Raw genomic sequence first — 24,848 nt, forward strand, 5'->3', positions numbered from 1 at the left:
AATCTCTTAAGAGTCTTTAATAGGTTTAGCCTTATAAAGAAAACATGAGACAGAAAAGTTCCTTGCTTACTTACTTAAATGCACACCATCTCAGTGATCCCCCTTTGGTCACCCTAGAAGAATATGGCAGTCCAGAAACATCTACTGTGAGGACCTGTCCATGCAACTTAGTTAAATGCATCACTTTCAACCTATAGACATAGCAAAGTGAAAACAAATTTCTGAATATGAAAAGTAGAAAAATTCAACGTTACCATGCTAATAGCTCATCTACCACAAGAGTCAGTCATAGACCCACCAACAAAATTAAAGCAGTTCTTGACTCAGTTTTAGTGCTATCAAAATGCTAATAAACAAGTACATTTGATCTCACTAGAAATATTTAGTTAATTCTCTTAATTAACCAAGTTTATTGGTGGTTCTGTTTTCAAATAATCATGTACATGTGCGTTTGTATGTCTGTGTGTACAAAACTCCATTTGAATTTTTGCTCATTGTCTTTCAAAAGCTGTCCTGTATTTCACATTTTTCTTCAACTGGAACCAGTATATTTGCTGAGAAGCCAGGTGGTTCCCTTGAGAACACACTCCATGTCAGGGATGGTGTCAGGACTTGCAGCCGTCACTTGAAAGTCTGCAGAGAAATTCTCTGTCCATACACATTTTAGCTGTGTTCCTTCTGCTTCTTCCAACCACATAGCTACCTCTGGATTCAGGTGTGGTTTGAAGGACCAATTTCAATGAAAAATTGCTACGTTATGTTAATGAGTTTGGAATACAAATCTTGTTTTTTGACAGCTCCTTCACTGTTGCCACTGAACATTTAAATGAAATGTGATTTGACACACAAGCAATAAGAAATCTTGGGTGACACTCCTGAAAGAGAATCACCATAGATGGCACAAAATTAAGAGTCCAAATGCACAGTAAAAGGCTGCCAGCAAATTCAATAGGATCGCTGCTTCCCAAGTCTTGCTTGTGCATGTAACTGTGTGGATTCCCACTAGACATTAAGGTTGGGAAACAGATTAAAACCTGGATTTGTTTGCTTTGGGTACTCCTGGTATCTATCTACCTTTTAGAATCATTTCCTTATGATCCTAAAAGGATGTATACTCATGTGCATGTATACTTAGCAAGAAAAGCAATGTCCAATGTCTCAATCTTACAGGTGCACAAAAAGCCAAGTAGAAACTCAATATTTTCTGAGAAGTTTACAGTACATTGCCAAAAGGACTCTTGTTACATCAATAGTGGATGTAATCCAGGTTCTACCTGTCTTCTTTTTTTTGTTATTTTAATGAAATTCTAATTTCACAAGGCATACTCCAGTTGAGAAAGTAAAGAAATCGTCCATTTTCTTTTCTGGGCTCCAGTTCAGAAAACAGGAATATAGAGAGGATCCCAATTTTGTTATCTCTCTTTTGGCATTGTCCCTCCATTTGATGATGCATCAGCAATTAGCATTTTGGAAAAAAAGGAGAAAAGAGAAGGAAAAGACATCTTTTGAATTGCTCAATGTTTTCATTATGTTCTGCAGTCTAGTAGCTCTTCAGAAGTAGTAAATTAGCCTGCAGCACTGATTTTTCCCAAGGCACCTCTATTACTTTGAATTTGCATCCTTATCATGTATATTATGTATGCCTGTGCGTCACTGTGCCTGAATTAGACTACAAGTTCCTTGTCACAGAATACCTTATTTTGTTCATAGCACTACATTCAATTTTGGTGCTCAAGGAATAAAGTTAACATAACAAACGTTATGGCAAGCAAAATCTGCCAAAATATTTCTAATGCAAGAGTGACTATGGGTCCAAGAGCTACTAGACAAAAATTAATAGACAGCACAGCCTAAAGGTTCACAGCTGAAGACTTCTAAAAGTACCCTCACAGACTTTGGATGCTTATTTCTTTCCACAAACAAACATTGTGGGAGCTCTTCTACCAAGGGAGAGCAGCTCTTTCTAAAATAACTTCCTGCATAGAAGTTCCTGCTAATTAACTACTGTCTCCCCATTTTCCTGGCTCTCTGCAAGGCTGGCAGGGAGGAGGGGTCACATCCCACCTCGTGGCTGATTTTCAGAGAGAAAGGAATACTCCCTCTGTCTCTCACTCAGGAGCTTGTAGGTTTTTATTCTCCGTTCAGTGTGAGGTAGTAGGAAGGAAATATGCCAGGGCTCCAGGTAAAAAAGAGTCCTTCAAGTTTATGCAAAGGCAGGACAGTTCATATGAGCTCTGTTATTTATTTCTACTTCCTTGGTCTGGATTTCTGCCCTTCTGACATTAAAAACTGCTGGCTTGAAGCCACTGGATCAATAACAGGGTTTTTGGCTCATTTTAGATCCATTGCATGGACAATATTCTGAGAAAGCACCATCAACGCCAGCAGCACAAAATTATTCCTACATGTCCTGAATCAATGTGTTAGCAATTTTGCAAGTTCTGACAATGAATACCACATGGGATAATAGACCTTGTCTTTCAGAGAGATAAACTATTCATCTCAAAGAGTAAAAAAGGCCTAATTTTCTCAAGTATCACCATAGTATCACCATAATATGATGCTAATCATACAACCTATTACATAACCATAATTTATTCTGAAGAAGCTTTGCTCTTCTTTATAGCATTAAGAACAGTCCATTGCCAACCAGAATGATGTAGATGAAGAAATAGTCTGATTTAGCAGTTTCTGCTCCACTTTGTATCATTCACAGATTTGCTTAATCTACAGTACTGACTTGATAATCTCACATTTTCCATCAGGACCATGGTTTTTGATGGTAAAGAGATGTTCTGTAACTACATTGCTGTGTATTAAATTACCATTACCCTAAGCAGCGCCTGGGATCACTGAAAATGTGCAGAATTAGAAGAAGGAAATTGTATTTTCTGTCTAATGAGTAGTTTTATTCTATTTGCACTGGACAGCCCTCCATGTATGGTTTGTTTCCCAGTGGTGCTGACTTTTTTTTCATTAAGTGTCTCCTGTATGAATATCTTACAGGCTCTGCCTTCCTGGCACAGCTGTGGCTGTCCTGTCTGTGACAGAACTGAATGCAGCCTTCTCATTTAGCAAAATGATTTTTTTAAATTTATGCCTGCGTAAAATTTTTATGCACACTGCAATAATTACAGAGCAAGCACAAGCTGTATTACATGGAAGTGATTCCTTGCATCTCACCAAACACAGAGGAGTCAGGAATTTAAATAGCTGTGAGGATGCATTCTCATTTCCCAGCAATGTTTCCTGCTCCTGTGGTTTGCCTGCTGGGAGCTGAGCAGAGCACAGGGACTGCAGAAGGTGCTACATCAGCTGCGAGGTGATACAGCAGTTGTTTCAATGACAGCAATCCTTTCAAAATGGAGATCAGAGCTTAATCAGCAAATAGCTAGTGACCTGGAAAGGCAGGTAATTTAGTGCTTGGCTGCAAGATGAACACTTAATTGAAGCCTTATCAAGTGCTTGCAGAATTTACTCCCAGAGTTTACTCGCAGGCTCAAATGCCCTGTGAAGCAAAAGGGATTGTTGTTATCTTACACTATCCAGTGTAACATGCAAGCTGACTTGCATTTCCGAAGAGTCACACAATCCAGATGGAAATAGATGGGGCTTCCTCACACTCTTCTGCTTCCTCCTGCTGTCAGAATTTCCAGTGATATCAAACTTGCCACAGACCAACCACTGCAACATAAGCACCAAAGCTTGGCTTGAGCAAAATTCAAGTTCTTGAGACATGCCAATATCCATGCAGCTTGTCATTTCTTGGTTTAGACATGGCTGCAGCAGAATAAAAACCATCAGTCTATCTCTCTTCTACCGTTAGGAAGGTGACCTCCAGCCTTGGGTAGGTTTTAATGCACAATCAAGCAGCAAAAAAACAACAAATAAATTCAGCAACCAGTGAACATGTGCTCATAAATTACCTACTCTCTTAGGCCTACTCACTCCTGTGGACTGGCTCAGAAAACTGGTCTTTGCACTGTGGATGCTTTCATAGGTACTGCCGCAATGTCTCCAACTGTCTTTGCCTTAGGATAACACTCCAAATCAGAAAAAGCAGGAGGACAAAAATCTTGTACCATTTCTCCTGGAGCTTCAACATGGGCTTTTTTATTTTGCCACAACTAAATGTAAGGGAAAAAAGATTTAAAGCATAACTGAGTAAATGCCTCCTTACTTTACTGCCCATAACTCCCTTTCCTTGATGCCTTGTCCATGTTTGACCCAAGAGGAATCATTTCCCAGGGAAGATGCTTTGTTTGGAAATTTTGCCAGTGTTTCTTTGCTGATCAGCAAGAAAGGCTTCAGAAAGACAAATACAAAGATCACCCCCTGTTATCCAAAACTGAAACATATGTTTATCACGTGTGCTATACTCAACTACAAGCTGAAGATGTGCTCCTTTGTTTGCTCACCCTTATAAGTATATAAAGAGAAATCAGCTAGCAGCTAACTGTGCCACATTCTAAGCGATTTTATTTTTGTGTGTGTGTGTGTGTGCGTGCACTGATAAGAGTCCTGAATTTAATTTTTTAATTGACTTTAGGAATTAATAAGAAATGTTTTGAATTATCCCCTAGGGTAGCAGCACTCCTGTGTGAAATAAAGCCCTGTCATTGGTCGTGTTGACCAGAAATGCGAAATGCCAACTAACAGAAATGCCAGGCTTTGCAGTGGTCTTGACCAAACTAATCATAAATCTGCAGTGTCAGTTCTTTCACCTCTACATCATCTGAAAAGTACAAATAGGACATAACTTGGCACTGGCTGCCAAATGGAGACCAGCAGCGATGGAGAGGAACCCTGAGCAGGCAGGAAAGCAGCCACTGCTGTGCCCTGCAGAGCGGGCAGTGGGCTAAAGCAGAAGGCAGAAACCCCTGCTTGCTCTTTGCTGGTGCTGACCAAGCAGAGGCATCTGCTAAGTCAGATATCAAGATGGTAGTACAAGAACTGGGAACTGCTGCTCAGACTATTTTTACCCTTCTTCCAAAAGAAGAGCAGCATTTGAGAAAATCCAGACTAATACTTCAAATACTTCTCCTTATAAAGACAGAAATCCATTTACAATTTAGCAAGAGGCTTCAGCTGTAAAGACTTGTTTTGTGCACGACCCTGGATGTGTTCTCCAGAATACAACAATATGATGAAGACAGAGCTTGAAATATCTTCCTCAGCAAGAACAGTGTAGTAATGGAAGTCTTAGCAACAATATGGACAGAAACACCACATGACTGAGTGAACTTGTAAGAACAACTCAGATATTAAGTTGAAAGCCAAAACAAAACCACATTTTCTGGAGGTTCATTAGTTTTAAGACATCATTAAAATCTTGTGGCCTTTCCTTATGATTCTCTCAAATGTGAATTACTGTAGCAATGGATGAGACACTACGCTCACAGCTCTTCTGAAAGTTCTGCTGTTCTTGCAAAATACACAGTCAATTTACTTTACTGCACTGGATTAAAGATGAACCTGCTGATCTTAAGAAGCGACCTTCAATTTCTTTTTATCAGAAGCTCTTGGATGTCATTGGTTTGACAGCATGGCAGAACGTTTCTCTAACTCACTTGCAAGCCTAAGTAAAAATGCACTAAAAGTGAGGTGATAAACTCCAGTTTAACTCAAGGATTGTGCTCGGCACAGCATCCAGTGCTGAATCTGCACACTACATATTGCTGCATCACCTTCTTCTGACTCTCATTCCCATAGCCCACTGCAGATGCTAAATTCTGATCAGGTACAGCTATTACAGATAAACATGCCTGTTGGCAGATAATTAAATTAGGCAAACTTGTACTATTTCCCGCGCAATTTAGAACCAAGTTATTCTCAATGGAAATTTACAACTTCCAATTTAGACATTTATCCTCTATTTTCAGACTTTGGCTGATCCATCCTTCAAACTTCTCCCACAAAAACTTTATTTTACACACAAGAAGATAAGGAATGAAGGACTGTGTCTGCTCCAGTCATTAGTGTAGCATCATTAGTGGTGAATGTGTTCTCCTTGTGATTCCACACAAGAAGAATAAGAAAAGCTGCATCTCTCTCACCTGTGCTGCTCATTCCTATATGGATGTGGTGAAGCCAGAACAGTGTCTGTCACTGAGCCTAATCAGCAAAGCTATAATAAGGCCCAAGTAATTTGACCAAAACTCAAATAGCAAAATACTGGCGGAACCAGACAGAAGGTTCCCATCTTCCAGATATGCTATGCTGAGATCAGCCCCCTACTTCATTTTCTGTATCTCTCCAGAAAAAAAAAATTAAAATAAATGAGCCATTAAATAATTAAGGAGAACCTCAGTGATTCACTAAAATTTCAAATACTGATCTCATTGTAATGGGAAATTGATCTAAAGAAATTTACCACCAATGCATTTTCATGAAAAGGTAGCCCAAAGAAGTTAATACTTACGATTTACTTATCTTCCTGCATCTACTAATATATTAGGATAGTTTTGTCATCATCCTGCTACTGACACAGCTTTGTTCTGTTTAGTACAACTGTGGTATTAGTGAAGTTTTGTTCAAGTTAATGATGAAACCAACAGCACTGTAGACTGTCTCTGTGTTCGTTGTCTCTGGGAAACAGCACTCAAATAGATTATCTCAACACAACACAAGTTAGCCAAAGTGGGCAAATGTCCCAAGCCAGTGCTTTTCTCCCCTAGTCTGCAGCCTGTGCAGTGTCCCTGCAGCTCCTCTGGATCCGGGTTTCAAGAGCAGGGTAAGGAGTCTGGCTGCTTTGTACTGCAGCTTTTCAGAAGCAAACACACACTGCAAAATTCCTTGAAACTGATTTTAACAGTAGAAATTTCTTACTACACTTAGGGGTCGATTTCTGACCAAGAGACAATTTACTGTACGTATAGTTGGATCTTCTTGGCGAGACTCCTTGATTGTTCCATATATCACATCCCAGTGGATATAGGATTTCCCTCTAAAATCCTATACATTCATATATGTCCCACATGAAACTGCATCATGCAGCTCAAAAATTCTCTCACTGCTACCTGTTGTAATCTTTGCTGCAGTCCCAGCTCTCAGGCTCTTCTCCTTTCTCTGCAGCACTCTTCTCAGGGGCTCCTCCTGGGCTCTCGACCCACCCCTATTTATCTCAGTTACCCTCACGAGCCACAGCTGTTGCCCAACTAAGGACCCTGCAGCTGCAGCTCGTTTGGAGTAACCCAGACACACAAAGGTCTTACAATACAACATATATTCAGGCCCCCACATTTCCCCCCTTTTCTTTTAACAATTACACAATAACAATATACATACAGTTCCAGCTCTCAGCTGTCTTAGATGTAACCATAGAATATATACATATCCCTGTACAGTCCCAGCTCTCAGGCTGCCACAGCTCTCGGCTGTCCTTAGATGTTCCAAGGCTCTTTTCCTTAAAGGCCATATTCTTGCAGCTTTCTGCTGCTACAGCTCCTTAATTCAAAGGCCATATTATGTTCTACAGTCCCAGCTCTCAGGCTGCCACAGCTCTCGGCTGTCCTATCTTCTATAGTCCCAACTCTCTGGCTGCTACTCCAAAGTCCCAGCTCTCAGGCTGATATTCCAAAGTCCCAGCTCACTGGCTGCTATTCCATAGTCCCAGCTCTCGGCTGCCACAGCTCTCGGCTGTCCGGGGGAATTCCATACCTTCTCTTTCTCGATGTTTGGCTGCACGTTCGTCTTCACACGGGGTCACCAATTGTTGTAATCTTTGCTGCAGTCCCAGCTCTCTGGCTCTTCTCCTTTCTCTGCAGCACTCTTCTCAGGGGCTCCTCTTGGGCTCTTGACCCACCCCTATTTATCTCAGTTACCCTCACGAGCCACAGCTGTTGCCCAACTAAGGACCCTGCAGCTGCAGCTCGTTTGGAGTAACCTAGACACACACACAGATCTTACAATACAACATGTATTCAAGCCCCCACATTTCCCCCTTTTCTTTTAACAATTTCACAATAACAATATACATACAGTCCCAGCTCTCAGGCTGCCACAGCTCTCGGCTGTCCTTAGATGTTCCAAGGCTCTTTTCCTTAAAGGCCATATTCTTGCAGCTTTCTGCTGCTACAGCTCCTTAATTCAAAGGCCATATTATGTTCTACAGTCCCAGCTCTCAGGCTGCCACAGCTCTCGGCTGTCCTATCTTCTATAGTCCCAACTCTCTGGCTGCTACTCCAAAGTCCCAGCTCTCAGGCTGATATTCCAAAGTCCCAGCTCACTGGCTGCTATTCCATAGTCCCAGCTCTCGGCTGCCACAGCTCTCGGCTGTCCGGGGGAATTCCATACCTTCTCTTTCTCGATGTTTGGCTGCACGTTCGTCTTCACACGGGGTCACCAATTGTTGTAATCTTTGCTGCAGTCCCAGCTCTCAGGCTCTTCTCCTTTCTCTGCAGCATCTTCTCAGGGGCTCCTCTTGGGCTCTTGACCCACCCCTATTTATCTCAGTTACCCTCACGAGCCACAGCTGTTGCCCAACTAAGGACCCTGCAGCTGCAGCTCGTTTGGAGTAACCTAGACACACACACAGATCTTACAATACAACATGTATTCAAGCCCCCACATTTCCCCCTTTTCTTTTAACAATTTCACAATAACAATATACATACAGTCCCAGCTCTCAGGCTGCCACAGCTCTCGGCTGTCCTATCTTTTATAGTCCCAGCTCTCTGGCTGCTACTCCAAAGTCCCAGCTCTCAGGCTGATATTCCAAAGTCCCAGCTCACTGGCTGCTATTCCATAGTCCCAGCTCTCGGCTGCCACAGCTCTCGGCTGTCCGGGGGAATTCCATACCTTCTTTCTCTCGATGTTTGGCTGCACGTTCGTCCTCACACGGGGCACCAATTGTTGTAATCTTTGCTGCAGTCCCAGCTCTCTGGCTCTTCTCCTTTCTCTGCAGCACTCTTCTCAGGGGTTCCTCCTGGGCTCTCGACCCACCCCTATTTATCTCAGTTACCCTCACGAGCCACAGCTGTTGCCCAACTAAGGACCCTGCAGCTGCAGCTCGTTTGGAGTAACCCAGACACACAAAGGTCTTACAATACAACATATATTCAGGCCCCCACATTTCCCCCCTTTTCTTTTAACAATTACACAATAACAATATACATACAGTTCCAGCTCTCAGCTGTCTTAGATGTAACCATAGAATATATACATATCCCTGTACAGTCCCAGCTCTCAGGCTGCCACAGCTCTCGGCTGTCCTTAGATGTTCCAAGGCTCTTTTCCTTAAAGGCCATATTCTTGCAGCTTTCTGCTGCTACAGCTCCTTAATTCAAAGGCCATATTATGTTCTACAGTCCCAGCTCTCAGGCTGCCACAGCTCTCGGCTGTCTTAGATGTAACCATAGAATATATACATATCCCTGTACAGTTCCAGCTCTCAGGCTGCCACAGCTCTCGGCTGTCCTTAGATGTTCCAAGGCTCTTTTCCTTAAAGGCCATATTCTTGCAGCTTTCTGCTGCTACAGCTCCTTAATTCAAAGGCCATATTATGTTCTACAGTCCCAGCTCTCAGGCTGCCACAGCTCTCGGCTGTCCTATCTTCTATAGTCCCAACTCTCTGGCTGCTACTCCAAAGTCCCAGCTCTCAGGCTGATATTCCAAAGTCCCAGCTCACTGGCTGCTATTCCATAGTCCCAGCTCTCGGCTGCCACAGCTCTCGGCTGTCCGGGGGAATTCCATACCTTCTCTTTCTCGATGTTTGGCTGCACGTTCGTCTTCACACGGGGTCACCAATTGTTGTAATCTTTGCTGCAGTCCCAGCTCTCTGGCTCTTCTCCTTTCTCTGCAGCACTCTTCTCAGGGGCTCCTCTTGGGCTCTTGACCCACCCCTATTTATCTCAGTTACCCTCACGAGCCACAGCTGTTGCCCAACTAAGGACCCTGCAGCTGCAGCTCGTTTGGAGTAACCTAGACACACACACAGATCTTACAATACAACATGTATTCAAGCCCCCACATTTCCCCCTTTTCTTTTAACAATTTCACAATAACAATATACATACAGTCCCAGCTCTCAGGCTGCCACAGCTCTCGGCTGTCCTATCTTTTATAGTCCCAGCTCTCTGGCTGCTACTCCAAAGTCCCAGCTCTCAGGCTGATATTCCAAAGTCCCAGCTCTCAGGCTGATATTCCATAGTCCCAGCTCTCGGCTGCCACAGCTCTCGGCTGTCCGGGGGAATTCCATACCTTCTTTCTCTCGATGTTTGGCTGCTACAGCTCCTTAATTCAAAGGCCATATTATGTTCTACAGTCCCAGCTCTCAGGCTGCCACAGCTCTCGGCTGTCCTATCTTCTATAGTCCCAACTCTCTGGCTGCTACTCCAAAGTCCCAGCTCTCAGGCTGATATTCCAAAGTCCCAGCTCACTGGCTGCTATTCCATAGTCCCAGCTCTCGGCTGCCACAGCTCTCGGCTGTCCGGGGGAATTCCATACCTTCTCTTTCTCGATGTTTGGCTGCACGTTCGTCTTCACACGGGGTCACCAATTGTTGTAATCTTTGCTGCAGTCCCAGCTCTCTGGCTCTTCTCCTTTCTCTGCAGCACTCTTCTCAGGGGCTCCTCTTGGGCTCTTGACCCACCCCTATTTATCTCAGTTACCCTCACGAGCCACAGCTGTTGCCCAACTAAGGACCCTGCAGCTGCAGCTCGTTTGGAGTAACCCAGACACACAAAGGTCTTACAATACAACATATATTCAGGCCCCCACAGCTACCTACATTCCTTGCCTAAATCTCAATATTGTGTTTTCTCTTTCTTTGAAAAGTTGCAAAACAGGATCATATACATGGCAATTTTGTTTTAAAATTTTTGTTCCAAATTATTTCTTAAAGCCAGAAAGAAATCTGAGAAAAAGTAGTTTCTATCAGAAGTGCTATGCGAAAAGGTAGAGAACTTTAATTCAATCTAGATTTTCAAGAACACTCCCTTAAAAATTGGTAAGATTCTTCATTTTCAAGCTAGCATTCATATTTTATGTTTTTTATACCATCATGTTATTATTGTGAAAAGGTCAGCATGGGAACTGCGGTATTTTTTAAAACTCTGCATTTGTCTTCTACTTTTCTCCTTATTTTAGTTCATTCACTGCATAAGGGAGATATAAAAATGTGTTAAGTCCAGTCCAGATATTTTAAGATTTTATGAGAAGAAAATGGTCTTTATTTACTAGCTTTATTACAATTATTTAGTGTCAGGTTTGCCCCTATGTATTTATTTTCACATGAGTATAAAATAAACTAAGGGAGGCAATCCAAATCTTGTTTAGGACAATGTTGAAAAAATGACTATGTGGCAAAAAACTTTAAAAAGAGCTTATCTTCCTCATGATAGTACTTAAATTATGTTCAAATTAATTCTGCGCAAACTGAACCTGCAAGGTTTGTGCAGGTTTACAGAGGATCTGCACTGAGGCTGCCTAGTTTGAGTGGTGCCTTTGCCCATGCTAGGGCAGCTTCCCTTGTGGGCTGTCAGCAAATGTTAGGACTGCGTCAGCTAAGCATGGTCAGCATCAGTAGGTCTGGAGATGGAAATCTTCCTTCTCACTTTCATGCTGTGCTAGAATAATCTCTTGTTTTTCCCTTCCCAATTTCCTCAAAAATGTTCCTCAGAGACCTCACTGTTACAAGCTCCCAGATACAACCATGCCAAGAAACACTCTTCCCTTCAATCCTGAACTAGACATTGTCCCATTGCTCATCTCTGGAAACTGCAAAATTAATGACTGTGGGCTAAATCAGATCATCTCTGAACTGAAATTGCCACACCTGAGTTTTCTGCAGTAGAAGCACATTGACTTAAGCCCACTGAAATTGTGTCCCTTCTGGTTGGGAAGGTGCCCAAGGCCGGGATTGCATGAAAACTTTTAAGGTTAGTTTTCTTTAGCAATCTGGAAGAATGCAGGTTTCAGTGCAGAGAAAACAGAATAATTGCTCTTCTCCATCAAAAATTATAGCAAAGGGTGTATTCCACAGCACAGAGGACAGCATCAATAAAGTTAGCAGTGTGTGAACAAAATTGTCAGGGTTTTGATCTCCAATGACCAGAACACACATCCAGCAATTCTCTTAGCTAGAACAAAGGCACTTTTTCTGTCTGCTACTGAATGCCTACAATAAAAAATGAATTGTCAAATTAAGCTGTTGATTAATTCAGGGCTATTTCTATCCAATAATCCTGAAATAATACTATTAAAGCAGAAAAGTATTTCTTTCTTTTCTTAGTTGATCATTCAATAGACTTTAAGCAAGGAATTGTTAATTTCTAGCAATTTAGCCTTTAAACTCAATGTACAATTTAGAGCCATAAAATCCATAGGTCTTCTGTGATTATAACATGAAGATTTAGACCATTTATTTGACTAATTACCTATTTTTTGTGCTGACTTGAATATGGTTTGGAAAGAGAAAAATGTACACCAAGAAAAAGAGATTTAAAGCAGTGAACATGCAATTTTTATCACAATATATCCTATCCTCATTCACACATTCCACAATTTTTCTATGCAAATTCTATATCTAAAATATACTTCCTATCCTATGTCATTATTCTTTATGTTCAATTCCCTTTTAAAGCAAAACACATTTTTTCCTAAAGAAAGAGAAAAGGGAAAAACCTCCCCTCTCACCTTGTTATTTGTTTTTCAACCCTGCGGAATATAAAAGTCTATTTAAACACAAAATGACACAGCACTGATTTTCATAGCCTTATACATTGTTCCTACATCAGGTAACTGCTTGTTCAGACTATCCTTGTATGGACCAGGTGTCCTGCCTGTGGACTCCAGAGTGTCCAGGAGGCTGGATGATCTGTGGAGTGAGACTAAATCATCACCATTAATAACTGCTAATTACCATCACTAAGTGACCTTTCTGCTGCAGGCAAGAGAAATTTCAAAAAACCAACTCTGCTTTTTTCCCAGGTACCTGAGTTGAACGCCCACAGAAAGATCCAGATTCAAGTTCTCTGCATCTGTGCTGCTCACCAACTGCAAACTGTGCTGAGAAAACTCTTGACCCTGCTGCTCCTCATCATTCACACTTCCACTTGTTACTGCCATTCACTTCTGCTGCGTTAGCAGCTCCATTCCTCTTCAAACACCAGAAATTAGAGTTAGTCAAAAAATTGTGTAGAAATGAGGAGATATTTTGTGTCTCAGCTCCACAAAGAATTTCTACTCAAGACAACTATTCATTGTCCAAACCAGACACAGAGTTGCTCAATCCTTGTCCCCACTGTATCAGTTGCTGTGCTGACCTCAGTATTTTACAAGACTTTCTGGAAGGAATGGAGATTTCTCTGTCAGGACTTTGACATTACCGAAAACAGACCTAAAGAACGTTAGGAGCTTAGAAATCTGCACAAGGCACAAAAATTATTAGGTTTCCAACACGGTCCAAGGTCCCACAATCTCAGGTGGGATTACATTTAAATGATGCATTCAAGTTACACTTCTAAGTGGTAAATAATGATTGGAGGAAAATGTCTAGTAATCACATGCTTTTAAAAAAACCAAAAATCTCGTGTCTAAAATGCTTACTGTCCTTGTATGAAAGAGACAAATTGAGTAAAAGAATGAGACTAGGGGGTACTTAATGTGACAAGCAGGAATGAGACAAAGCTCATTTGCTTTCACTCACTCCCTGTTACTGTTAATTGTATGGATCATTTACTAAAACTTTCAAAATAATATGCTGTGCATTATAAAAACTGATACCCATCCATTAAGGAAGATGTGACTACAATCAAAAATATTGCACCAAGCTAGGTTTAAATTTTAAATTTTTTTTGTTGTTAATTTATTCTGAAATCAACAGACAGGTATCACTGTATGCTGTAAATATCAGCTTCTGGGGTGTTGAAATTTACTGACTACAGATTAGCAGCTGCTTCTGCCTCAGCCAGGCAATACTTTTGCAAGAATGGAAATGACAAGCATGCATTTTTACTTGCAATTGATTTCCCAACAAACTGCAGCACTGGATTCTCTCTCACTTTTTCAAAGATTTTCAATTACATCAATTCCTACTGACACACAGAAGATCTGCAATGTGTCTTGCATGACTCCATTTTTTGAAAGCACCTGTCTCTGAATTATTTTTTCACACTTGCAGTCTGAGCTTGCTCAGCAAAATGGCAGCACTAGACCCAGAGGATTAATATTGCACCAAAGTGCTCAGCATCTAGCAGTTAACAGGGTATAATATTAGTGGTGTGTCAGGATTTTCATATGAAGAGTAAGGAAAAATTTCTCCAGTCTTTCACAAAGCATGAAATTCAACACAAAGGTGACCCTTGGCTTAGTTACAGAAGGTTGCAAGCCTAGCTTGCCCTAAATCAACTAATAAATGCCTGCTTATGCTGAAAGGAAATGGTCTGTGTGGGGAAAATTAGCATTTTATGTATATCCTTTCAAGGAAATCAATAAGTCTCTAATTTCCTTGACACAGAATTAGATGCTTAGTGCCTTAAAACTGCTGTATAGAGTAAATAAACCTACTATCTTGCTCTGCACACTTCTATTTATGCAAATGGCTCCTCTCCACTCCTGAGCATTAGTATTTTTAGCTGACAATTGTTAGTGTGATTACATGTAAAAACATTTAAATGATGCATTCAAGTTACACTTCTAAGTGATAAACAACGACTGGAGGAGCATCCTTAGTACTGTTACCTGAGTTCTGCAATTCTCTGGTTTTGGCTTCAGAGAGTATTCAGGCCACTATATTCCCCCTGATATATCTCAATCCCTAAAGTAATTAAAGAAATTATTGTAAAGCAGAAAAAAATTAGCTCGTGCAGCTCCTTCAGCTGCAGCCAGAGTAAGGTATAAACTAGACCCCAACAGAGAGACAGGTTCAAGCCCTTTCCTGGGATTATGAATTAAATAGGATTCTTGTTCTTGCCCTGGGACAGCAAAATGCAGGTGACAAACCACCACAAAGCCACAGGTACTGTAGGATGCCATGCTGTGACTTCTTCCTGCCAACAACACTCCAGCAGTGTTTAGTAGGCAATTGCTGATTCAAAATCTGCATTCCCGTAACCTTGGCTGACTGGCCAGTTGCTGGCAAAGCTTCTGAAACAGGACAGTGCCCAGGCTATTTTCAAGGGCACATAAGCAATGTATTAATTGCTTTACTCACAACACAAAGCAGGAGAGAAGATTTTTTCAAATTTTTTTTGGACTTGATCAGTTGCAATTTTACTACTTGTGTAAAGCCCTTTGCTAAAACTATGTTAATGAGAAGGAATGAAAACACTTCCACAATTTAACTGGATTTACTTATAACACTGAAACTGTAAAGATAGAATTTGTGCTCACATAATAGCTAATCAACATCAATTTTTCATTTTAAAAAGCAGCTTTAAAGTATTAACCACATCAATGAATATGCTATAAAATCACTAACCATGCATATACAAACACAGATGCCTCGAGATGTAAAATGTCATTTCTGACTTGGGAAATCTGCTCAGGCAAATTTAAAAGCAACTTTGTTGGAAATTCAGAGAGAGAAAATTAGGTTTAGGATGGACATTATGAAGAAAGGGTAAGGCAGAAAGAGTTGGGCATTGGAATGAGCTGCCCACAGAAATAGTGGAGTCACCATTGCTGATGGGAGGTGTTTAAGAAAAGACTGGATACGGCACTCAGCCCCATGGTCTGATCGACAAGCTGGTGGTAGGTCAACAGGTGGGACTTGATGATTTCTGAAGTCTTTGCCAACCTAATTGATTCTGTGAATACCCATCCATCCATCCATCTATCTATCTATCTACCTACCTACCTATCTATCTACCTACCTCTGAGAGCTGGTCATTACTATAAAAAAAATAAGATTACCTAAAGTTTTAGGCTGCCTAATTATTTTTTTTTCTGTCAGCAATTGGTGTGGTGTATTTTTCCCCTCTTACAGCTCAAGGGCATCACTGTAATGGTAGAAGAGTAGAGACCTTCTCTCCCAGGATCTCACAGCTAGCAGTCACGTCCCACCATGAAGGAGGCAGAATGTCAAGATAAAAAGGTCTGTGGCAGTAGAGGACACTTAGTTCCATTAAAATGCCATCAACAGGGAGTTTAGTAGCAAAATAGGTACTTCCATCTTCTGACAGTTCTCCCAGCCCTGGAATGTCAACCATGGCTACCAAGCTGACTCCTCACCATGCTCAAGACAAGGAAGATGAAAATTGAAGCTCTCAAATACCTTACATATACAACCAACGTTTTTCTCAATATCAGAGAATGAAAATACTGGATTTTATGAAGTCTTTTAAAATGTTTAGGTGTTGACATATAAGACAACTATATTAGAAGGCTGTTGAGTTTACAGTGTCAAGTGCCTAAGAAGTGCCAGGATTAAGGCTGCATCTGTGAAATAGACTCAGCACTTCTGTGCTTATGCAACATGATATGAGTTTTAATTTCAGACCACACAGAAATTTTTATCCTCAGTGTGTACTCAGGATGGACTTCTGTGATAAGCATCAGCTCCACCTGGCCTCTGTGTGCAGGAAGAGCCATATAGAAACACACATTGAAACTGCATGAAGACAAAGGTTGGTCTCAGGATCAAAGAATTTGGGTTTTAATTTGAGGTACTCAACTGCACACCCTCCTCTGCTTTCTATGCTGCTAAGGAAATAACTTCAGAGGGGGTATATCACTGTCCAAGAACCCAGCAGACAACACCAAAGTTATGGTGCTCATAGCTACAGTCAGTGCCCACTGAAGCCTTATTTTTATTATATAAAACATTATAATGTGATAGAGACATGAAAAAAATCATGCCCTTGATGTTTTACATTCAGGACCCTAAGCTAATGAGCATTTCTCTCTTTCACATCAAAAACCTCAGCTCCTTATTAATGAAGTAATAAGAACAGATGACACCAAGAATGGAAATAATATCTTCTTACATCACAGTTTCTATGAAGGATAACTGTTTGCCATCTGAACATTAGCAGAAATTGTGATGATTGCAATAAAAATACAAATATCAGGAAATTTTTGTTTTGAGCCTGGTTTGGATCATAGAATGAAATATTTCACAAGTAAAATAAAAAGAAACCAAGATAACTCAAGGAAAACATTGCATGTCAACATATGACTAAAATCTCCAGGATATCACATAAATACAGGCAACCAATATTCTGGCATTTAATAATTCTTAAATGCTCAAAGCTGCCTCCTCCCACGATATTCAGTAAAATAAAACCAGCAGTGCTATCATCCAAGAGTGCAAAGAAATACTCACAATGCCATACCCAAAGTTTAAAATTGATTGACAGGCTTACAGACGTTTCTAAAAGTGCAGTTCAAAAAATGTGAGTGCTGACAGTGTGGCCTCAGAACACGTTTTCCCCTGGACTCCATTCAGCAAACACAACATATGCTTGACAACAGTGAAAGAGAAACACAACAATTGCAAGTTACTTAGCCTGGAGTGCACTGCAATCAGAGCACATCAAAAACTAACCAGGCATCATGGTATGCCCTGGAAACAAATAACTGGAATTTTTAGACAGGCAGTGACAAGCTGCAGCGTTATCAAAGTTATTGGGGAAATATCCTAAATATTTCTCCACTCTCCATAACAACATGATTTTGTCTTTAAAAAAAAAACCCAACATTTTAATTTTGAAAAAAATTATTTTAGGTCCTTTACTTGTTTTAGAAACTAGAAGACTGAAAGCTTTTTCTTTACCTTGTGTATTTGAATGCAGCTTATTTAGAATTATCTGTTAGTATTAAAATTTTCATTTCTCCTATGCTGTCACTCTGGAAAAACAGACTAACCTGGCAAGGTACTGGCACAGGTTTCAAGAGTCCTGGGTTGAACCAAGACATATGTTTCTGTGTGATCTTGAATGAGACACTTGAATTTTTGACAACTAACAAGTTACTGTGCAGTAATTGCCATGCTATCACATGATAATTGAAAGCACATAGAAATACCCAAACGGACAGTTTCTTTCATCACAATCTGATCCTGAAGCAAAATGTCAAAAAGAAAATGAAACACCAACAAACAAACAAACAAACAAACAACCCAAAACCAAACCAAACGCCAAAAAAACCAACAAAAAAACCCACCCCAAACCCCAGTGGATATGTGCCACATCCATCTCCCTTCTTTCTTCCCTTGTCCCTCTTGGAACTGAAAGGGAATACATATCCTGGACCTATCTCCCTTCTCAACTTAGAAGCAGAGGTGATACCCAACCTCACACAAGGAGAATCAGGACAAGCACAGACCTATTATGCCTCCTCACTGCAACATATATTAAATTTCAATTCAAGCAGTGTATCTTAAGGTAAGGAAATGGCTTAATAATATTGAAATCTGAGCCCCCTCTTCTTCATTGTAATGTCACTGGCAACACCCACTGCATGGTTTAACAAACAATTCATAGAAAGTTTTGGTTGCTGCTGCAAAAAATGGTGACCTGCACAACAAGTGCTGCTGAAGTACCACAATTCAGTGGTCTGAGTTCATATTTTCAATAAGGCTCAAAATTTCAAGTGAAAACCAAACGCCACTATGTGAGTGGGACACCTGGACACAGTCTGGAGTAGCAGGTAAGGAACAGAAGGAGCAGACAGAGAAATGCTGGAGGGGGAATCGAGCAGAGCTTGGAAGAGGGTCAAAGGACAGGAGGTCCAGCAAGAAGCAGAAGCACAAAATGCAGAATTGTAAGAAATAAGATCAGACATAGAAGCAGAAATATAAGAGGCAGAATTAAAACCGCAGAAAAAGTGTTACCTGAATGCTGATCTCACTGAGCTTTACAGGAAGCAACTGGATAATTTAGACCTAAATTTTGTCAAAGTTGTGGCATATATTAACATAATATAGTAACCACAAAACAATTGAGTCATGTTAGTTTTTAGGTAGAGAAAGAAAATAAGGTAGTATTATCTTACATAAGAACACATATATTTTTGCAGAACTGCTCCAGGTGACAACAGTGCAATGAGAAGTTGCAGTAACAACTTCTTCATGGGACACTGACTACTGATGGAAACCTGTTTGTATCATCAGAATTGCACCATAAGATGCTAATCAGAATAATTCAGTCTATTATTATTAGAAATATAAACTAAGTAAACTTCATGAAGCATGCTCAAATAGAAGGCTATCCAATCTTTTGCCAAGGCACTTCTGAAATCCAAATCACAAATCCTACAAAGGAAAATAGGGAAATTTTCTATGGCTCAACAGCAATTTCAGTGTGACCAGTTTAAAAGGACTTCTTATGCCTAGGCTCATCTGGTGGTTATCATAAAGAGGCAGAGAATAGAACAAATATTAGCAGCACACAGCATCACTCAAACCAAAAGTCTGTGGGTAGAAACTTGAGTACCTTGTATTTAATTTATATGAGATCAGGAATTTTCACCAGTCTGAAAAAGTTAATTTAAATGACATAGTCTAGAAAATCAAATGCTGCAGATATTTCTCTGGGAACAAAGGACAACAAGAAATTAAAAGAGGTAATGCTTTTCTTTTCCCTGAGGGTAGAGGAGCATTCAACTTAATTAATTTTCTCCCCCTCATCTAAAATAAAGAATTTTTATGGCAATACCCTCAAAAACACTAAACATAAACCAAAGCAGCAATGTCTGCATGAAACTGCAGACAGATTGAAATAACTCAGACCAGTATCACCTGCTTAATTCTCCTTTGCTATGGTTCTTTGATCTCAGATTCCACAGCTACAAAATATATGATTTTCCTGCTAGATGAAGAAAAGAATATTCATATTAGCAAGGATGACATTTTACTTGACTCCTAAGTTCCAGGTCTTTTGTCCTGCCAAACCTGTTTGTCATTGCCTTTTGTTCTCCATTTTTCTTTGCATGGTTCGCAACATATTGGGACTGCAGAGCAAGGTCTTACAAACACTGAAAGAACAATATTTGCATTTCCCGAGGCACTGAATCAGAGCAGTGTTCTGCCTAGAGGAAACTCAGCACAGGATGGCAACTAGCATGGTTATAACCCTCCCCAGCCCTCAATACAAAAGAAAACCAAAATTAAGAAAAATGTGAAGGCAAATCAATATGTAAAAAGGCAAAAAAAGTACATACCAAGGGAAAACAGTGGCAAGTGAGTGACACAGAGCACAAACAAGAAAAGAATTGAACTGAGGCTGGGGGATAGATGAACAAGATGTAAAGAGGTCGTATGTCTACCAGGATATATAGAAAAATACTAATGGACTTCACAAAGTTCTGGATTTTAACTGGCATTTTGCTGGGAGTGGTTTCCTAAGAACTATCAACCCATTTAGAAAAAGTCTCTGGTGGTCTAATACATCATGTATAAAGTATTATGCTTAATCTTAATGAAAACCAGTTTCTTCAAAGAAAATTATCTGAAATGGGAATATATCTCCTGCTGATCCAAAACAGCTAATCACCAAGACAGCTAATCACCAGCTTTTCCATACAGCAAACTGGCTCAGAGGAGATTCTGTCTTTCTCTTCTCAAGTGATTTTGTTAATTAACTTCCTTGTCTAAAAATGAAGGAAGGCAGAAAAAAATTTCTATATTTGAAGGCTGCAAGCACTATGTAAAATAGGAAATTAATGTCAATACTGCAGGGGGTTGCAACAAGACCAAATGGATGAAGGTAGAAAAGCTGTTTTGATGCCGGCACTATTTTAATAATCTCCCAGCACTAGTGACATAAACCCTACAGATAAGTTATACAGAAGCCTACTCTTCCTAGCTTCATGTTAAACAGCAATAATTTTCTAAGGAAGATTAGGACATCTCTTGCAGCATATTTTCAACTACCCTCTGGAAGTGCAAATTTCTGGTATTCTACCTCTATAGAGAGCACAAGAAACTCATCTCCTATGATCATCATCAATAACTACATAATCCTGGAATCTTAGAACTCACTTATGTCCAGAGAATGCATTCATAAGATTCAATCTCTTTTTCTATTAAAATATATTTATCTATGGTAGTATGGACTTTTGAGGGACAAAGTTGTCCAAAGTTCATGGACAGCAAGCCTCCCTTTGGACAATCAGATTGCAAATGATGAGTCTGGAAATCTCTGGATTTATGTTCAAAGTTCACAATTTGGTGGGAAGTAGTCTTCTCTCAGAGCTGAATTTGGAGGCTAGACTGCTGTAACTTCTCCCGAGGTCATAAAGGGAAACTGTTCTGAAGGATTGGTCTTGCAGCATTATTAGTATCTACATACAGCTCTTAGAAATATGGGGCTTTTCTGAAAACATTCTCTTAGATCTGTGGTTTTCTAGAGCAAAATCCATGCATGTGCAGAGAGCTGCACACCATTAGCTCCTTTACTTGGGGATGTAATTGCAGCTTTAGAGATATTCATCTTGCTCAGGATGTTTTTCATAGAGATTAAAACACTTGCATTGCCTGCTCCAGTGCCAAGATCCCTTCTACTAGAATACTGAAGAACTAACCCATAAATCCTAACAGAACTGTTATTTTTCCTCATATTATACAATGAGAAGTTCTCTATTCTAAACCAATCTCACATTACCAGAATGCAAACAGCTAAAGTTGGTCAAGTCAAACAAGCCTAGTGCTGCTCCATTGTTACCACATTGAGACTGGAATAATATAATTGTGACTTTTGCTATGCAGGAGAAAGTTCTGTAACACACAAACACCTCTCACTTGATTGCCCAGTGTTTCCTGTGCAGAAGTTACATAAAAACAAACCTGCACGACACGAAATGAAAGACCACGGTTTCCATGAAGAATCAGACAGATCTGCACTCTGCACTTGTACAAAAGCAGAAAATGCAATCCCATCCTGAGATATGACAGGCAAAGGATGCAAGCACTTATAAGAAGGCAGGGTATGCACAGGAGACACAGGACACACATACCAACATCTGAAAGCTAATCCTTCTCTGCTGACATAGAGCCAGCACGTAGCACACACACACCCTGCCCAGCACTTCCCCAAAGCACTAAACTTCTGACACATTATGCAGCACAGTGCTCACACACAGCATTTCCAGACACTGCAAAAGTAGCAACTGCACTGAAGAGAGCTCACTGGTTAAAGCTGCAAAACATATAGAGACAGCTTGGTAATACCTGCAACATTAGAGTTACAAAGTCCTTGAAATCATCCTGGACAAAATCTGCAGATTAAGTGGGATAAAATGTCCAGGAACACCTTTAAAGTTAGCTCTATGAATAAGGGAGAAAGCCTAGAAGGTGCAGTTGGCTTTTGATTATTCATATGGGCTCATTAGTGGGTCAGGATGGATGAAGAAACAGCCAGGTAAAAGCACAACTGATACAGCATGAAAAAATATCACCAGCCAGAGTGCTGCTGGTACCGATGACTTCAGCTCTGCAACATGCATATCTCAGTATTTCTTTCCAGTCTGGGGCAGAGAGGGAAGTTGGAGCATGGCTAATTCCCTGCCTGAGTTCTTCAGCCAGTGATAATCAATAGCTGTCTGCATAAGTTTTGTCAGAAAGGATATGAGCGGATGAAAAGCATAAAATTACTGAAGCAGTATGGATAAATGAGTGAGCTTTCTGTAAAAACATACCAATTTATATTCCCAACATAAATGTATATTTTTGAGTATTTGATCATATACAAGAAAAAAAATGCAATGACTTCATCAGACCATTGGGTGATTTTGGCTGGCTAAGGAACAGAGCTTTTTTTTTTTTCTTTCCCTGCAGTTGTTTTCTATGCAGTCTTCAGCCACCCTGCAAAGGAATTAACATGACACCACGCTGTGAAACAAGGAAGTACTATGCATGCATTCCCTACTACAGCATTCACAGAATTCCCAAGAAATGAACAGCACATCTACCTACTTGAATTTCATGTAATATGGGGAATTTCACTCTTCTCTATACCTCTCAAGATTGTTACAGAGGATTGTATCTTTATTTTTCAAGCCTTTATCCTGCAACAGGATGTGCTGGCAAGGATTTTAGATGCATAGACTTCTCTGTTGCAGTACACAGATGTTAGGTTCCAAATGCAAACATCCTATGCATTTGGAACATCACATGCAAGCTCATACAGTTTAAACTGGAGAAAATACTTCAGGATCATTTTCCTCTCTTCCTTTTGCCTCAAGGTTATTGCAAAAGCACATTACAGTATGCACTTTGGCTTTTAAACTTCTATGGGAAAAGACAGATATGATTATGCACTTATGTTCAAAATTAGCTCTTACAAGATTATTTTATCTAAACATTAGTAATTTTTGAGTGACAACCACACTTCTGGTAAATTGTTGGGTAGGAATGTAGATTATTTTAGGGCATAGGAATATCTGAATTTATAATAATATTTTAAAACATAATAGCATGAAGTTCTGTAATTAACTGTGAGGTCTTCAGGATATTTTAAGCGGTGCATGCATTTTGCAAAACCCCTTGTTTTTTAGGTTTACAACAATTTTATATGGAGAAAACGGTAAAAAACTCCAAGTTCAAATGCATGCACAAAATTACTTTTTACATTTAATCAAGAAAAGCCTAAGTCTAATTCCTCCAAAGCACTATCACAACCTGCAGGTTGTGCAGGGTCTCAGACTGCTTGTCTGTGTGTGTTACCAGGAGCCCTGCATATCTTGCACAACAAAAAGTTTCTTTGCTGCTGCCATAGTGTCAGCACTCTCTGAAACTGGAAGAGAACAAACCCAGGCACCTTCATTACTGATATAAAAGAGTTAAGTAACACATAGACCAGTCTTAGTGCCAAAGCCTTTCTGTAGGAGACACTGGGGAAGGCTGCTCTAGGGGAAAAGGTTTTTAGGCAGTTCCTTGAGCTGCACAATCGCCAAAACTGGTCTGTTCCCTGCCAGAGTAGGAGATTTGCAGCATGCCCTCACTGCATCAGTGAGAAGGGAAACCAGGCTCAGGATCAACTGCACCAATGGGTTCTTCAGGATACCAAAACCCAAGATCTGATGGGGGAGATGACTCAGAGCACTGAGGTCTGGCTACGTGCTGGCCATCCCTGCTTGTTCTGAGGGCAATGCAGCAGGTACCTCACTGCACCATGAAGTCCTCTACCTGCAGATCTGGGTAAGCCTCCTCCTCCTCCTCCCTCCCAGTGCCTCTTGTCTAACTTGGGGTTCTCTCTCCCCCACCACACTCATGCATGCTTGTCAATACAACAGGACATTACACCCAAGTACAGAAAAGAAATTAAGGGTATTGAAAATAACAGCAGTATTCTAAAGTTTTTACTCATTAGGGAGGGAAAATGAGGTACACAAACTCTATTCAACTGATCAGCTCATGTGAAGCAAAACTCTCTGAAATACAGGATAAATCAGGAACTAAATTGTTTTATTAAGTCACCAGGAAAAAATTCCCAGACACCAGCATATCTCTTGTTAAACCCAGAAAAGGCAATGCAGAGACAGAATAAAAGCTTTATTCTTATCCTACCTCAGTAAAACAAAGGTATAAGAACACATTTCCTCTTTGCTCTGCTTGAAGTCAGACCACCCTGTGACAAGTTTGAGCCAGTGCTATATCTATGCCTTCAGTGGACCTTTCAAGATGTAGCAGAGTCTTTATTATTCCTGCAGTCTGTAAGGGCTATGCATAGTCAATCCACATAATGAATCCACAGCATGAAACACATTTAAGTTAAAAGAAATACTTTTGCAATGCTCTCATATCAAAAACAAATGAAAACATCTACCTACCCAAAACTGTATATTTGCTTTACTTTAAATCTCACACACCAAACTAGAAAAGAAAAACAAAAAAACCAAAAAAACAACCAAAACTAAGGGCACAGTTTACTGTGGACTAAATAACAACCTTTCCTATTTATAAAATC

At 40.3% G+C, this 24,848-nt stretch overlaps 1 protein-coding gene across 8 annotated transcripts in view; it reads right to left on the bottom strand.

Annotated features, from left to right (window-relative positions):
• ANO4 (anoctamin 4) overlaps positions 1-24,848 on the bottom strand; it is a 180,173-nt gene that overhangs the window by 153,924 nt on the left and 1,401 nt on the right. The window contains exon 1 of one of the 8 annotated variants that reach the window (XM_074539551.1): positions 6,422-6,550. The exons of the other annotated variants lie outside the window; for them this stretch is intronic. The gene's annotated coding sequence lies outside the window, so the exon portion shown is untranslated. Of the gene's footprint in view, positions 1-6,421; positions 6,551-24,848 lie in introns of those variants that run through there. 8 annotated transcript variants of the gene reach the window in all.

Source organism: Zonotrichia albicollis, chromosome 4, assembly GCF_047830755.1.
Source record: "Zonotrichia albicollis isolate bZonAlb1 chromosome 4, bZonAlb1.hap1, whole genome shotgun sequence".
Lineage (NCBI taxonomy): Eukaryota > Metazoa > Chordata > Aves > Passeriformes > Passerellidae > Zonotrichia > Zonotrichia albicollis.